The sequence below is a fragment of the Prinia subflava genome, chromosome 3 (assembly GCF_021018805.1).
Source record: "Prinia subflava isolate CZ2003 ecotype Zambia chromosome 3, Cam_Psub_1.2, whole genome shotgun sequence".
NCBI classification, from domain to species: Eukaryota; Metazoa; Chordata; class Aves; order Passeriformes; family Cisticolidae; genus Prinia; species Prinia subflava.
Window position 1 is genome coordinate 14,649,083 of NC_086249.1, and position 16,102 is coordinate 14,665,184.

General features: G+C 42.7%; 1 protein-coding gene across 1 annotated transcript in view; it reads left to right on the forward strand.

Moving 5' to 3' along the window:
- The first annotated feature begins 14,787 nt into the window (after positions 1–14,787).
- Positions 14,788–16,102, forward strand: part of HTR1F (5-hydroxytryptamine receptor 1F) — a 102,848-nt gene continuing 101,533 nt past the window's right edge. Inside the window, exon 1 of the mRNA XM_063393942.1 lies at positions 14,788–15,156. The gene's annotated coding sequence lies outside the window, so the exon portion shown is untranslated. The remainder of the gene's footprint in view (positions 15,157–16,102) is intronic.

Genomic DNA, 16,102 nt, shown 5'->3' on the forward strand with positions numbered 1-16,102 from the left:
AGTAATCTTATCTCTGGTTTAAATGTTCCTGCATCACAGTGTGAGCCAAACCCTGCCTTTGCACCTCGTGCTGTACAACCAAATCACGCACACACACACATCCATCATACAAGGAACATTAATCATTATTAAAGTCAAACTTCCCAATCTAATGTGAAGACAGCAGGGAAAAAAAAAGAACAAAACAAACAAGACAAAACCAAAACAAACAAAAAACCAAAACACACCAGATATGAAGAATTGCTCATAGTGTATGTATTTAACTGAACAGAAAAATGCAGCATCAAGTTGATGACCCATGTTCCCTGATCCTATCCAGACTCCTGGGCAGGTCCAAGCATTGCAGCTTCCAGAACAGCCTGTCCCTTCACTGTGCCAACCCTTCTGATAACAGTTCTACCCTTCAAATATCTCAAACTGCTGTTTACTCAGGAATTAGCCTGGAACTTCACCACAGTGGTTTTTTCTGAAGAGAAATTCTCTTTCACTTGTAATCTAAAGATTTGTTTTGTTTGTCTCATTTATACTCCAGTACGAAGGATACTTGTGATCTGAGGTGATGGTTCCTCCTATATCTGTGATTAATAATTGCATTAAACATGTTCTCTGCAAAACTAGAATATTCCTGGCTTATTAATGTCTTGCTCTTACTGGAAGAAGAAAAGCAACCAGTAATTTCCATTTACACTGATAAAAAAAATGGAAATATTATATGTAGCAGCTATCAACATGGTTTAAAGGATCTTTTCTGTTTCTTGAAAACTCTTTCAAGTCAAAGAATCAGAAGTCAAGAATTAATTCCCAAAATACTATTTCAGATATTAAAAACAGAAACTTAACCTGCATCTTGCAGTCGCCACTATTTACTATCAAGTTATGGCCATGTAATTGTTGCATGTTTCTTAAAGGGCATTTAGGTAATTTTAGGGCATGTCCAGTATGACACAGGTCAGTGAGGTGAAAGGTAATAATAGTAGGAAGCACAAGGGATGAGCCCTATAAAAGGAAGAAATGTCTCCAGTCTGTGGGCATAAGCTTTGCATAAAGTTGCTTCATTTTTGGTATGCATATATTTTTCAAGCCAGATATCTGCTTTTACTTACAGTGTTACTGTACTTAAGATAGTAAGCATACAGAAAAATTATGTTTCTGCTGTAATTTAAAGAAAAAGAGTTTGCTGCATCAAGAAACTTCCATAGTGCTTCAAAACTATCATTACTATTATCCAAAAATTGCATTATACCTAGGGCTTTATTCACCCTGCATTAAAGCTGTCTTGTAAGCAACTCCAGACCTGCAGGTAATCAACAGTCACTGAACTCAATGTAAAATTATGCATACCATGGAGTAAAGAAAAAAAAAAACCACCACATGTTGTATTCAGTTACTGGTTATTACCCTGCACAAGGACACCAGCAGAACTTTGGGGTAAAGATGGGCTGTATAAACCATAACTCCCTACCCAAACCATCAGCACCTCTACATCTTTAGGACTTTCAGAAGCAAAATTCCTTTCCTCTGAATATCAGGCAAGTTCATGTGATCATTTCACATTTACTCTAGGTCATGTCACACAATGAATTCCTCCACCTGAACAGATACTTGGGGATTGTGCAGCACCTCCCCAGGAAGCGAGTTAATTCCAAATTTCCACAGGAAGAGAGAAATTAGGCTAGCTAATCTTCATGTAAGTATTAATAATCAGCGAGTGGTCTCTGGCTATTGTAGCAGTCCTAGAAGAGAATAGCTCCTCTGAAAAGCTGGGCTGCTTTTCCACAGGGTAGGCAGATACTCATCTCACTGAGCACCAAAGCTGTGGAGGATTCAGGGGTCCTGGCTGGAGCACATTTTTCAGAGAGGGGAAAAAACAAAAGCAAGTTTTCTGCTGACAGAAACGATAAATATTTCAGAGACTAATGTAAGAAACACTTCAAGAACTCACTAGGATGAGGCAAGATTCCTGAACATAGGTGGTGCTGTGGAGGGAGGAGCTGTGCAGAGTCAGGCACTGCAGCCTCTCAGAGAGGCTCCCCCGAAGAAGCCCAGGGCAGCGACAAAACAGCCTTCACATTTTCACTGCAGTTACTGGCAGCACATCCATCCCCAAATGCTCCCAGTGCAGTTCCTAACTCTCACCTTGGCCTGAGTTTGGAGGAATGGCAGTGCTGGGTTGGGAGCAAAACACGAGAATCATTGACCAATTTATGCACAGACAGATGTTGGTATGAAGGCATAGTGTAAGAGTATATTAAATATTGCACACAGAGGTAGATGTAAACGTGCTACATCAAGATTTACAAATATTAGGGGGAAAAAAACTTGGCCAAACTAAGTCTCCCAAGTTTGTTTTATAGTGTTGCAGCCGAGAGCAAAATTCTAATAGCATCATCTGGGTTTTACATTCACAAAATTGAGTGTGCAAATTCTGCTGCATACAAATAAGACATTTGCATATATTTGACCAAGTTCTGTAAGTTTTGATAAAATTTATTAACTGCTATATCAGTACAGTAGAAAAATCCACCCTGATGTTGATATGAACCACTTTGAGTAAGGAAAAACAATAATAAATCAGGCTTGGCAGAAATTGAAATTCAGAAGGTAGGCTGATCATCAAACTCAAAAAGGTTATTTAGTGATACACAATAAAACAAATAACTTGCATTCTCCAATTCCCCAGTTAATGTTTATTGATTAAGTTTTGTTAGAAAAAAGCTATTAGCAGTGCATATCCTTGGACAGGTACTTAAAGCAAGTGGTGTAACTTATATCTAACCATTTGTTCAGTGGAAAGCATTTACAAGGAATTGTTTTTCACTCTTGCAGGGGTAAAAGTGGGAGTACTCTGCAACAATGCAAGCAGAGCAAATTGAAAAAAATGCATTCTATTTTATTGGGTTATAAAAATAAGTCATGGTCAAAGTTTCATAGGGGTATAGTTAGTATGTCCAGCCTTATGCTGTATTGAAAAAGTTGCTTTTCTATTTCTAGACTTCAGAGCAAGCTTTGGAAAAGAAACCCCAACATTCCCTAACTTGCACACAGCATTCCATTTACCTACAGCTATTTGGAAATCAAGCCTTAGAAGTCTTAGATCAGAATTGAGTCTTGAAGATTAGAATTTCCATCACCATTCTTGCATGATTTAATCCCACAGAGCAGTTTTCATTCTGAGTCAAGGAGAAGGGAAAAAAAAAACAAACCCTACAAACCATTATCAGGCAGTTATATTATTGCTATAAAGGCATCAAACAGGTGACTCACTTAAATCTAGACAGAAGAGAACACTGTGTTCTTCTTCAGTTCTCACCTCTCCAGAAAAGGGGTTTACTAAAACAGCAGCATGATAGTAAAAAACTGTAAACAAGTACAGACATTCTCTGGCCATTCTCTTCTGACCTTTGCTTAAAACAAGCACAGGCTTCTGTCCCAACCAATCTTTGTTTGTAATTGTACTTCAGGGCATCGTGGTTTAATGAGCTCAGCCCAGCTGCTCACTCACTCCCCCACAGTGGGATGGGGGAGAGAAGCAGAAGGCTAAAAGTGAGAAAACTCATGGGTTCAGAGAAAGACAGTTTAATAGGGAAAGAAAAAGCTATAGATGGAAACAAAGGAAAGAAGGGAATTCATTCCCTGCTTCCCATGGGCAGGCAGGTGTTCAGCCATTCCCAGGAGAGCAAGGACAAATTTATTAGGGCCTGAGAAAACACTAGCCCTCAAATAATAGCCACTCAAATTTGCTATACAAACTTCCAAGCCAAAGTAACAAATCCTGAAAATATTTTGCATATCCCTACAAATACCCTCAGCAAATAATAATTTTCTTTTTCCAGAGACCATAAATACATTTTTAGACAGAAAATAGTCATCCGACAGCTGTCTACTGGGTGAGTTTTAGAGTCAATAATTAATGCACAACATGTTTTGTGGTCTTTTCTGCAAAACTTGTAGCATTTCAGCTGAGTATTCAACAAAATAAATGTTCTTAAACACATGTTGTATCATCATCAATAAACAGCACATTCTAAAGGTCAGTATATACAAATTCTCCAAGAAAGCATAAACGAAAGTCAGCTTTAAACAGTGGGAGAGCAGGAAAAGTCAGGAGAATACTAAAAATATTTCATTAGAGTATAGCAGCCTCTCAGGAACAATCACTCAGTAATACCACAGGTGCCACTCTGCTGAATCTTTTGCTTCTTTCCAAGCTTATATTAGAAAGAGTTATCACAAAAGGTCAGTTTTGCTTAGGAAAATAAGCGTGGAAAAGGCTGGTGCTACAGGGTTTGCATTTCCAGCAGTATTCAACACCTGTCTGTAAGCTGTCATTAATTACAAACAACCACACAGAAAAGGAAGCAAGTACTCGTGCCCAATCTCTATATGCCACACCAAAGCCCTTTACAGATTATTTCACTACTTCATTTTTAAAGAATTCTCATAGAATTCAATCTATTCCTATTTTTATCTTCTCCATGGGCTCTGATTTAAGCTAATAGCAGGACATTATACAAGACAACAAAAATGCACATACTAAGAGTTAAAATAGGGATATGTCTTTTCAGAGCATCAAAGCATTTGACTGCCTTAATTCTAAGTGTTTATCTCAAGGTTAATGGCAAAACATAATTTTATGTTCTCACAAGCATGCTCAGCTGACACTTAAACTTTGCAGAATAACAGGACAGCTCATCCCTCAGTTAGGGGCACAAACATTTCCATTCAAGGCCACAGCACCCACCAACAGCAACATCTGCCCAACAGAGCCAGATACTCCACCCCAGATACTCCCTCACCTTTAAATACAAGAGCCACAACACCCACCACAGCTTTACTTCTTAAAACAACCCCAAGAGTCACACAAAAGCGGAGATGACCAGCAGAGAAAAGACTGTTCACCCAAGAGGCCCTGAGGGAGCACAGGGTGAGGCTGGAGCCCATTCCTGTGGGTGATGCCCTCCAGATACGGGAACCAGGTGCTACATTCATCTCCACTTAACCTGAACAAAATGCAAATGCATCAGCCATAAATCCCTTACCTTGACTTTGCTGAGGCAGATTAGAGACGCTCCATGAAGTCAGCAGCATTTGCCTTTTCCCTGGCATCCACCAGGCCCAATCCTTTATCCACAGCCTGAATGCTGCCACTCCGGGTGCCAACTCCAAACTCCCACCTTCTTCTCTTCCCGTAACTAAACTTCCAGCTGCAGAGCACCAAACCAAGCTGAAAACTTGCCCAGAGAAACTAAAGTTGCCACTAAGGTGGTACTTTTCAGCATACCCATTCCTGCTGAAGCAGAAAGGCCACGCAGCCCAGGCAGGCCGAAAGCAGCTCAGCCTCTCCCCACACACCTCCTCCAAACAAGCAAACCCAACTCCTCCTTTCTGCTGCTTTATGGAGCTCGCCTATTTCCCACCTGCATCTGATGACAAAGTCAGCTGGATCCAATTGCAAATTAAATCAGATGGATCCCACCCTAAAGCTCCACCTAGTCTGCAAAGCAGATCAACAGGTACATTTGTCAACTCCAAGTAATGTGTTTGTAGTTTTGAATGTGTTTTACTATTAATTTCAAGTGCTTTCCCTAATAAATGCCTTCCAAAAGACTCATGAATGATGTTCTTATGTTCATTATATATATACATATATACACGTACATAAATATATGCGTGTGTGCATAAAAGTTCAGGAAAACCACATAGGAAGAATCTTGGTTTTCACGTAAGACTTCCTTTGCTCCTCACAAAGACAGTTTCATAAAAGTAACACAAACCAAGAAGGATTAAATTGCAAGGAAAGTGGTAGCTGAGCTCTACACAGATGCTGTCAGGAACAAACTGATGAGACACTGGTCACTCCTATATCAAATAAATCTCAAGATTATGGATGTGACAGATGTCCTAATGATATTTTACTATTCCTCATAAAGAAGCTAGGCTATTCTAAGACAAAATAGGAGTAAGAAGCAAGACCTACCCCAGGGCTATGAAAATGATTTTGACAGATTGTCCCTACTAAATGTTAAGACCAAAGGTTTTGTTAGAGGTGGAGGAGCAGATTAAAGACTGAAAAAGCAAAAAGCATGCACAGCACAGGAATCAGAGGAAAGAACATGCTCAGAAGGCATCTTTCTCTATGAGGGAGCAGGTGAAGCTTTAATAGCTTTGGAGGCATGCAAGGGTTTGCAAGGTAGAAGACACAGAAAAACACAAATGGAAGGATAGAAAACGTATGTAGAAAGTGGCTGCTCCCAGGAAATGTATGAAAGAAAAATGTTCAAAGCTCCATGGTGACAGAGAGAGCCCAGCATCTCTCAGAAAGAAAAAGGAGAGGCACAGGGATGAGTAATGCCAGGCAGAAAACTTAACAGAGGCAGTTTTCTGTTGGGAAACCATGGGACAATTAGCTAAAGTTTTTCATGGCAAAAGCACAACTGCCAGTAACTTCCTCAGTCTTCTTGTCTTTGGTGAAAGGCAACTATCCCTAGAGGTTTTCCCTCCATTTTAAATAACTGGAAGGCTGCATGTAGTGAATGACCACGAACTTCATCAGCCTCACATCTTGGGGGTCTCATCCAACATGCAGCCCATCAATATAAACTTATGTTCACTTTTTTGTTTTGTTTAGAAACCTGCTCTCCACTAGTCCTTCCCCATGACAATCTCATCATCACTTACAAAGTTACATTTAAATATCTCTTGAAAAATAAAGGCATAATCTGGTGATTTATGGAAAAAATACCACCACAAAAATTTACCTATATTCTTCCTTTTTACAGACTGAAACTCATCTGAACTTCAAAATAGTATGTTTTTCAGAGATGGAGGGAAACATATAGATAGATGAGTGGGGGAGGGTCCTAAAATATGGTTTACATTTTTACAAGTCAAGAAACTGAGGGGCAAAAAAAATGATCTTACACATTTCAAGGGATGTAGCTTGGTGACAAAGATGCTTTTGAGAAAACAGAGACTTTTAAAATCTCAAACACATTCATTCCATAGTCTGTGCTCAAAGCAAATGCACCAAGCTTTTGCACAAAAGATGAACAATCAGCCAGCTATACACTATTCACTAATGATGCAAGAAGCTATTTCAGAGAGTAGGATCTTTAAAAGCAAACACTGTCATGGAAAGATGCATTATTTAGAAGTCATTAGAATATTTGCCTCATCTATTCTTCCATTTCCTCACCTGAGCTCAGTCTATTTAAGAGCAACACAGTCAAGCTGTTTAATAATGGAAAATTCAAAACCTTTGCGATAAATATGTCCCTAGGCTATTTATTTTCCAATGCAATTTTCAAAATATTAATCAAAGCAGCAGAAAACAAAAAGACTCAGAGATATCTGAGCAAATTTAATCTTTTTAACTTATATTAAATGTTTTCTCTCTTGTGTGAGCTATTTATTTTTTAGTCAATCAGAAATAACCATACACAAGGATTTCTTTAAGAAAAGCAGTAGAAACTATTTAGTGCCAAGCTGGGTTGGAAATTTTTTAACATCTTTCTGGATGTGGTGGGCTGACACCAAGTGCCCATGGAAGCAGATCTACCATTCCCCTTCTCAGCTGGAAAACAGAGTAAATACATCAAAAGGCTGATAGGTCAATATAAGAAAAGGGAGAGGTCACTCACCAGCAAAACAGATCTGACTTGGGGAAATGGCTTTATTACCCACCAAAGTCCTTTTCCTCAGGCTCAACTTCACTCACAGTTTTCTCTCCCTCCTCCCCACTAGCAGCACGGGGTAGAGGGAGTGGGGGCAGTGCTCAGTTCCTCACACATTGTCTCTGCCTCCCTTCCTCCTCGGGGAGGGCTCCTCACACCCTTCCCCTGCCCCAGCTTGGGGTTACTCTCCACAAATTTCAGCAAGCTCCCCTGGGCTGCAGTTGCTCATGAACTGTTCCAGCATGGAACCCCCATGAACTCAGGGGTTCTGCCAGCAAACCTGCTCCAGCGTGGCCTCGTCTCTCCACAGGGCTAACTCCAGAGTGGGCATCCCATGGGGTCACAGCACACATCCACTAACAAAGTTACATTTAAATATCAGGCTCCACTGTGGGATCCTCCATGGGCTGCAGGAGAATCTCAGCTCCCAGGCCTGGAGCACCTCCTGCCCCTCATTTCCACTGACCTGGGTGTCTGCAGGACTGTTTCTTCCCTTTTCTCCTCTCTCTCTAACCACAGGTTGTTGTGCAGGTTTTCCTCCTCCTCCTTCTTAAATCCCAGAGGCTGTTCCACCATCCCTGAGGGGCTTGGCCTTGGCCAGCAGTGAGTCTGTCTTGGAGCCATCATGCACTTGTTCTGTTGGACACAAAGACAGCTTCTGGCAGCTTCACAAGGAACCCACCCCTGCAGACCCCCACCATCACAACCTGGTCATGCAGACCCAATGTACTGAATTTAGAAGGGAAAGGGAAGGGGAGAAGAATATATTTTTTTTTAATAGGAAGTCCCGCAGTTATTGTGGCAGTCAGCATTTGGTTGAAGCAAACAGTGGCAAATATTGATCTAGCTGTGCCAAAAGTCATGTTTGTCTCATTCAGTCAAAATCATGACAAATGTCCATGAAAAAAGCTTAGAGCAAGGGATACTAGACTTACAGAACTGAAACAAATGCCTGCACACCATTTAACTACCTTGGAAGACTTGCTTTATTACTCCTCTGCTGTTTGGCTGTCTTTTTCAAATTCTTCTCCAGCACAGATCCTAGGTTCATTTTGAATAAGGTTATGTAGAAACCTCCTTTGTCATTCTTGATGACTGATATAGATGACTTTTTCTTTCCTGTAGAAAACAGATTTAAGTACTCTTAACATTTGCATTGTTAGACCTGCTTTTTTTACATCAGGTGGAGGCAGTTATTCCCTTCAGCAAGTTCTTACTCGTTTTAAAACTATCTTGAATATGACAGAGACTCTCATTCTTAGTGAAAGTAACTGAGCCCCACAGACCTCAGTAAATCTTCAGTAAATTCTGAACCAGAACAAAATCAGCCCAGTAACTGGTTAGCAGCCTTGGGCAGAGAGACCAGAGTGCTTTTATCTAAACGATTCTTATTGGAGGGAATGAAATTCTGGGTTTTCTAGACAGGAGTCTCAACAAAATGCTCCTAAACTATTCAAAGGGAAGGAGTATTGTAACTTCAGAATGCGTTTGGGATTTTTTTTTTACCTCTTCATCATATCACAGAAATTTAAGTTTATCAATGTGCTTTAAGGGAATTACTGCTATAGCTATCAGGATACTGTACACCACTTTGCTCTGTAATTAGCAATTTTCCCTTTTGCTGGTCAAACTCCTCCTTTTCCAGTTGGATGTTGCCTTGATACCAGGCTCTGTGTGTTTGTGTGTGTGTGCATGTGTGCAAACGTGATCACAGCAGCTGACAGAACAGCAGCACCCAGCCAACTGGAAAACACAACGTTCAAAAGATAAAAACATGCATTCCCAGAGACAACAATCTGTCTAAATAAGTCATCTGTTAAATGTGGTTAGCCAGTAATTGAGCAGTGAAAATGATCAAGATTTCTAGCAGCTCTCATCTAAATCTTTTCTATGTTCTTTGTTATAATTAAAAACAGATTTCATAAAATCATGGAATAATTAAGGTTGGAAAAGACCTCCAAGGTCATTGAGTCCAACCTTTGACCAAACACCACCATGTCAACTCAGGGCTGGCACATCCACCCACCTCTTAAGCAGTTATCACTTTGGATAAATAATTGTATTTCATTCAATCTGAACTTTAGAAATATATGAACTATGGAGGACACCCTCACTTTTGAAAGAAGAAGGAAAGTACAGGGATTTTTGCAGCTTTTGTATTTCTTTCCAGTACATGCATATACACTTTGTTGTATGCTGGCATGAAGGAAGCCACCAAAGTCCCAGGGGACAACTGGAATGGAAGTTACTAAATCTAAGAAAGAGGTAATAAACTTCTTGCTGACATAATAAATTAGGATATGAGCATCCTTGTCCTCCCTCTCAGCTGTGTGTCATATCCAGTTTTGACGTTCTGAAAACTCTAATGAATTTTTCTGGTAACAATAAGACCCATGCTTTTCTTCTGAGTGATTTCTCACTGCTTTTCCTGTCCATTGTGAGGCAACATTCGTGCTTTTTAAAATTCCAGTCTTTTTCTCCAGTCACCAGGTGCTGTGCATCTCCTTTCCCACCATCTGACATAATAGCTGTGGCATTTCCTTTTTTCTAAGTGGCAGCCTTAGCTCCTCCAGTTTTCTTTCAAGAAGAGTAACACACCTCACCCTGCCCCATAGCCCCTGCTCAATGTGCTGGAGGGCACCCTTGACTTTAATGCCTTGGCCTCTGTGATGAGAGCAGGTTTGAATACATGGAGTGTAAATATTATTTACAGGGAACAAATATCTTTATGTTTTTCCCTCATTAGATAGACAGCAATGTGACACGCACATTTCATTAGGCAAAAAAATGATCATCTGTTTTCCTAAGCAGCAGTCTTCATTCTTGCTTAATAATCAGCCTTTAAGTGAACTAAGTGCATTTTAATTAAAGGATGCAAAGAAATGGTCTGACTTTGAGAGATGCTGAGCACCTGGTATTGCAAACAGCACATGGTCTGTCCCTGCTCCCCCAGCCTGCTGCTCTGACCCTCGTTAAGGGCACACCACAGCACATGATGGCTGTACGGAGTCAACTCTCACCTCTCCAGGCATCATAAAGTAAATAACAACATCATAACCCTTGTCATCTAACTGGAGCTAACCTGACATCTGCATGGCATAGTTTATCCTAAATGTGTAGGTATTTATGGCAAAGTAGAAAAGGCAAGAACTGTGAGGGATCAGGCTCTAGGTCATCCTGGGACTCAGCAACAGCTATGAAAGATGGCTCTGATGCCAAACACTGTTCAGCCAGCTCCTTTCCATCTTTCCTGTCCACGAAGCCATTGAGACCCCCTCACACTGCTCTAAGGGAGTTTTGGCCTGGAACTGAGGCTGGCCCAAATCTCTGTGTCACACTGATTCAGTCTCTCTTCACCCCACATGAGCTAGTCAGGATATGCACAACAGACAGATATGCTCAGAAGGGAAAGCAAAAGAGTAGAGGGATTTAAAATCAGGAGGAAAAGGTCAGCTAGATCTCTTCTAAGAGCACAGCAGTAAAAATCAAAAAAGGATGTGCATCCCCTGCCATGCTGAGTTATTGCCCTAATAAACACCACTGCCAAGGAGGAGCTTCTTGCACAAGACAGTGTGGCCCAAGAGACTAAACAGCAACTTTTATACTTGCTTTTCATAAACCCAGTGGGAGGAAATTTTTCTGACAGCAGTATCTGCCACATTAATTTCTTACATCAGTTCAAGCTCTTTTATCTTGGTGTCTTTGGTTATATCCACACAAATGTGTCCAGGACATGATATCAGCAGAGATGAGGAGGTAATATGAGAGGTAAGGAGGAAGAACAGGAGGGAAAAAACTCCACCATGCCAGTCTGATTAACCTCCAGACCTGCAGTTAAAACTCAAGAAGAGAGGAAAGGCTTCTGCAAGCAAACTTCAGCAATCTGATCCACATAAGTGAATAGCAAAGGATGAAGAAACAACTAAAGGGAGCAACTAAAGCTTCTTAACATTTCTGGAAAAAAACATCCCAGAAAGGAAAAGAGCCTGTTCAGGGATGCCATACAGGACATACAAATTATCCACCTGATTTATTGCACAAGGGGAATTTAAATTTGATGGAAACCCGCAAAAGTTTCAGATGTATCAAGTTTACACTGTCAAGAAGGGAGGAGATTTTACAAATTATGGTGGCTTAAAACAAGATCTAGTCCTTCTTTCACTCCATAACCGTGTGAGGCAGAGTTTGAGAAAGAGGAAAGCAGCCTGGACTGGATACTGGAATTTCAAACAAGGTGTTAAATTGAGAGTTTCTTTCCCTGTTCTTCTCCAACACCAGGTCAGAGACCAGCCACCATATCACTTTTTAATTTTCTTTTTATTTACCATTCAAACAATCTGCTATTACCATTTTAGTATCATAATGTCTTAGAGCCGAGTCCAGGATCAAGACTTTAATGAAGCGTGTGTCCTGCAAATTCAGGGCAAAAAGATGGTCTCAGAAAACTCGAGATTTAAGTACACAGGATGTGTGGACATTCTTGCCCAAATAAACCCTTCATGCAGCTGTTTCCAGTTCAATTATCCATTTCTGTTTTTTTTTTTTCTTTTTAATTTCATGCAGGAGATTAAATAACTTTATCTAAACTGACACAAATATCACTTAAGGTGATAAAACTTTCCCACCACTTCCTGACTTTCAGTTGGACATACTTTTTCAAAAGAAGTTTAAAACAATCAAGAAATACTTTTCCATAAGCCCCGTGGCTACATGTGCTGTAGAATGCCTTGCTGGAGTGACAGAGTGGATACCAAAAGCATAAATGTGTTCAAAAACCACCTGTAGACACTCTTTAAAAAAAGATCCCTCAAGGTGGTTAGATATAAAGGCACAGGCAGTGTTTCAAACCTGCATTGCCTAAGCTTCAGCCAGATGAGAGAGTGTTCCAGGATCAAGGACAAGGATCTCCCTGCATTTGCCCAGGTCTCGCACTCTTTTCCTAATTACGCACTGCCAGCCCTCCTCAGGGAGAAAACAACAGACTCAGAAAGAATTTCTGCCTGCCCCAGCATGACCATTCCTGTGTAAAAAACAATGACAAAAAACTGGCTCAGAAAAATAAGCTTTAAATTGCTACCTGATATGATCAAAACAGAAAAGCCCCTTGCTACCATCAAATCTGTTTCTGTAAGGCACAGCAGCTGAACAAGATGTCACCACACTGAGCAGGGCACAGTCTGAGGATGAGCCACAGTTTGAAACCATAACAGCACACAAAATAACAATGAGCAAACTCTTAGCAAACACCCCAGGAAGCAAGAGGTCCTAAGGAGATATTTGAAGGAGATGGAGAAACTACTTGCTCTCACTGTGACATCCAATGCCCTTGCATACTGTTTTGGGAATTACTAGAGAGTTTCTGCCACCATCAATGTCACTCAGGCAGTTTTCCCTGGGAGAAATTTTAAAGGTTTACAGACACAGCAGAAAAATAATACACTAAATTGTCAGTTCTAGAGAGGCACTTTCACTTTCCTGCTGGACTGAATGTAATGGCATCAATCTAACACCAGATGCAGCCTACAGTGCAGAGATTAATCATAAACAGTTGACTCTTACTGGTCAGGAGCAATGGACAGAGCAGGAATGTTTTGCTATTATTTCTGCTATTTCTAAGGTCACTTGTGGCATAATACATTAATTCAAACAATAGCCAGTGATGCATGTAGCTGAGAGAGGAGATTGTATTCACTACTGCCAAAACTTGCCAAAGGAGAAACAGTGTTCAGCTCATATAAAACTGGAACTTAAAAAGCCTGCAGAAGACAGGTCCTAAGCAGCAAGTTCAGCACCTGGCAGGCACCAAATGACCCATGGAAACTGCATGTAATTAGACTGATGAAGCTACAATGTGGCTGTGTGATGCAGGTAGTTGTTAAAACTTCTGTCTTTAAAAGCTTTGCTTTGCTTTGCTTAATAAACAACATTAGAAATTACCTTCTAGCACCTTTCAACTCTTTTAGGCTTTGGTGAAATAAATATTTGCAACGGGATGTAGGGGCTGGTTTCACTGTCAAACACATTCTGGGTTTCCTTCAGAAACAAGAACTCATACAAATAGAGGTCCAAGCAAACAATAAACATCATGAGCTAAAGGAAAGGGCACTGAGTAGCACTCTGGATTACTTGGCACCAAGGTAAAAGGTGCACCAGGGAAGGGAACTGCAAAGAGCACACAACGGGGAGCCCAAAGCACTGCCTGCGAACAGGTGTCTGTGTGGCACTCAGCCCACTCAGATGAAGGGCTGGAAACAACCACTGAGAGGTGTCGGGTCCGAGTCCCAGCGCTGAGTGCCGAGAAGAAGGAGGGAGAAGGCACCGGGCAGGTGTGCAAGTGTTGGTGGGTGCTGAAGAGCTGGGGCTAAGCCCAGGGAGAGCGGGTCACAGCTCCCAGGCGTGTCTGAGCTCCTGGGCAAGGTATCGCCCACTTCGGGTTCTGCTGGTCCAAATACACCACTCCGACAGCTGCGCTGTTTCCCTGCAGAACTGAGCACATGCTTGTCCACCTCTGCAGCGCTTCACACGCACCCTGGCACCCCTTCCTCACAGCCCGGTCGCAGCATTTCGGAGGAAGAAAAAACCTCACCCACGAGCACGCACCCGTGAAAATCCCAAATCCCACACTAGTCGGGTGCTTGACACAGACCTCCCGTTCATCCCCGTTCCAGGCAGCAGCCTTTCCACCCAGTTTAGGATACACCAGGCCCCCCCACACTCCGGAGGACCCGTGAGGCCCCTCCCAGCCCTGGAGCCGCGGAGGCGGCACAAGCGCAGGGTCCGCGGTCAGCATCGCACCAGGGCTGCAGGTTCTCGCATCCCGGGAGCCGCGGGAGGAGCACGCCGGGCTCCCAGCCGGGCATCCCGCCGGGCACCCAGCCGAGCATCCCGCCGGGCACCCAGCCGAGCATCCCGCCGGGCTCCCAGCCGAGCATCCCGCCGGGCTCCCAGCCGGGCATCCCGCCGGGCACCCAGCCGGGCATCCCGCCGGGCACCCAGCCGAGCATCCTGCCGGGCTCCCAGCCGGGCATCCCGCCGGGCACCCAGCCGAGCATCCCGCCGGGCTCCCAGCCGGGCATCCCGCCGGGCACCCAGCCGGGCTCTCAGCCGGGCATCCCGCCGGGCATCCCGCCGGGCTCTCAGCCGGGCATCCCGCGGCTCGCCCCCGGCTCCGCCCGCCCCGCGGCTCCCGGACGGCGCGGAGCAGCCGCGGCCGCAGCGCCGGGCAGGGAGCGCTCGGGGCGGTGCCGGAGCTTTCCCCGCCGGCTGCCGCTTCCCCGCCCCTCCCCGCCTTCTCTCGTTTCATTTTTGGCGGGGGCAGCGGAGGCTGCGGAGGGAAACGCTTCGATCTCCGCGCTCCGGGACCGGCGCCTGCCGCGGTGCGGATGCGTATGGACGAATCCTCGTGAAAACAGCTCCCGACGTTTTCCCCTCACAAACTAAAACCCCAAACCCAAACAAACCACCCACTTGGATAATTAAAACGGTAAATCTAGTTAACTTTTCATTATCTTGCTTGCTGTATGCTATGTATGTAGATATTTATTATTTATCTGGCTTCATTTTGTCATCCTTTGGTTTTTGTTAATTATCTGATCTTGTGCTGCCTGAGAACTTGAGATATTGGGGTTTGGAACAGAGGAGGACTCCGTTTCTGCTTTTTCCTAAAGTTGGACCGAGGAATGAAAACGTTCCTAGTTCATACTAGCCTTGTGAATGTGTTTACTTGCTTTACCAAGAGATTTCCTGTGGCAGCATCCTCTTGGATTTGCTTTTCCTTTAATTTTTGCCGATAACACAGCAAAGATGTGTGTATGCTACACACATGCAGTCCTGTAGGCTGATGGATTTGGTATGCTGGCATTCACAGCTGAGATTCCAACTAGGCTTTGAATCTCTTTAGTTTGTGATGTTAACAAGTGAACTGTCTTCTGTTTTCATCCTAATTCAACTTGTGGATTCTGCCAAGAGATCACCTAAACCACATCAAGTAGTGTTTCTTAGCCCTGTAATTATTTAGTTGCCTTTTCGGGGATAGAAGCATGCTCTCATTTGTACAGGTCACACGATTTGTACAGCTTCATAATCCAGAGGGGTTTTGTTTGAGAGGATGTTTATTTTATCCAGTTCCTGTACTGGTTGGATGCTTTATGAGACCGGGCAACCCCAGCTTTCTGCACATTATGAAAATGAACTTCAGGAAATGATATGTCTTTGCTTTTTTAGGTATTATAATTCCACAGATACTTATGCTTGCTACTATAAGCTGTTCTTCTTCTTGGAATATTAATCCAGCAGACATTTACCTGAGGGAAATAAAATTGAGAGATTAGTTTTTAAAAAAAACAGTGTATACATGGAGAAAACACTGTCTTATTCTCATCAAATAAGAGAAAATGAGAGCATCAGTTGCATAGTTGGTAAAAATTACT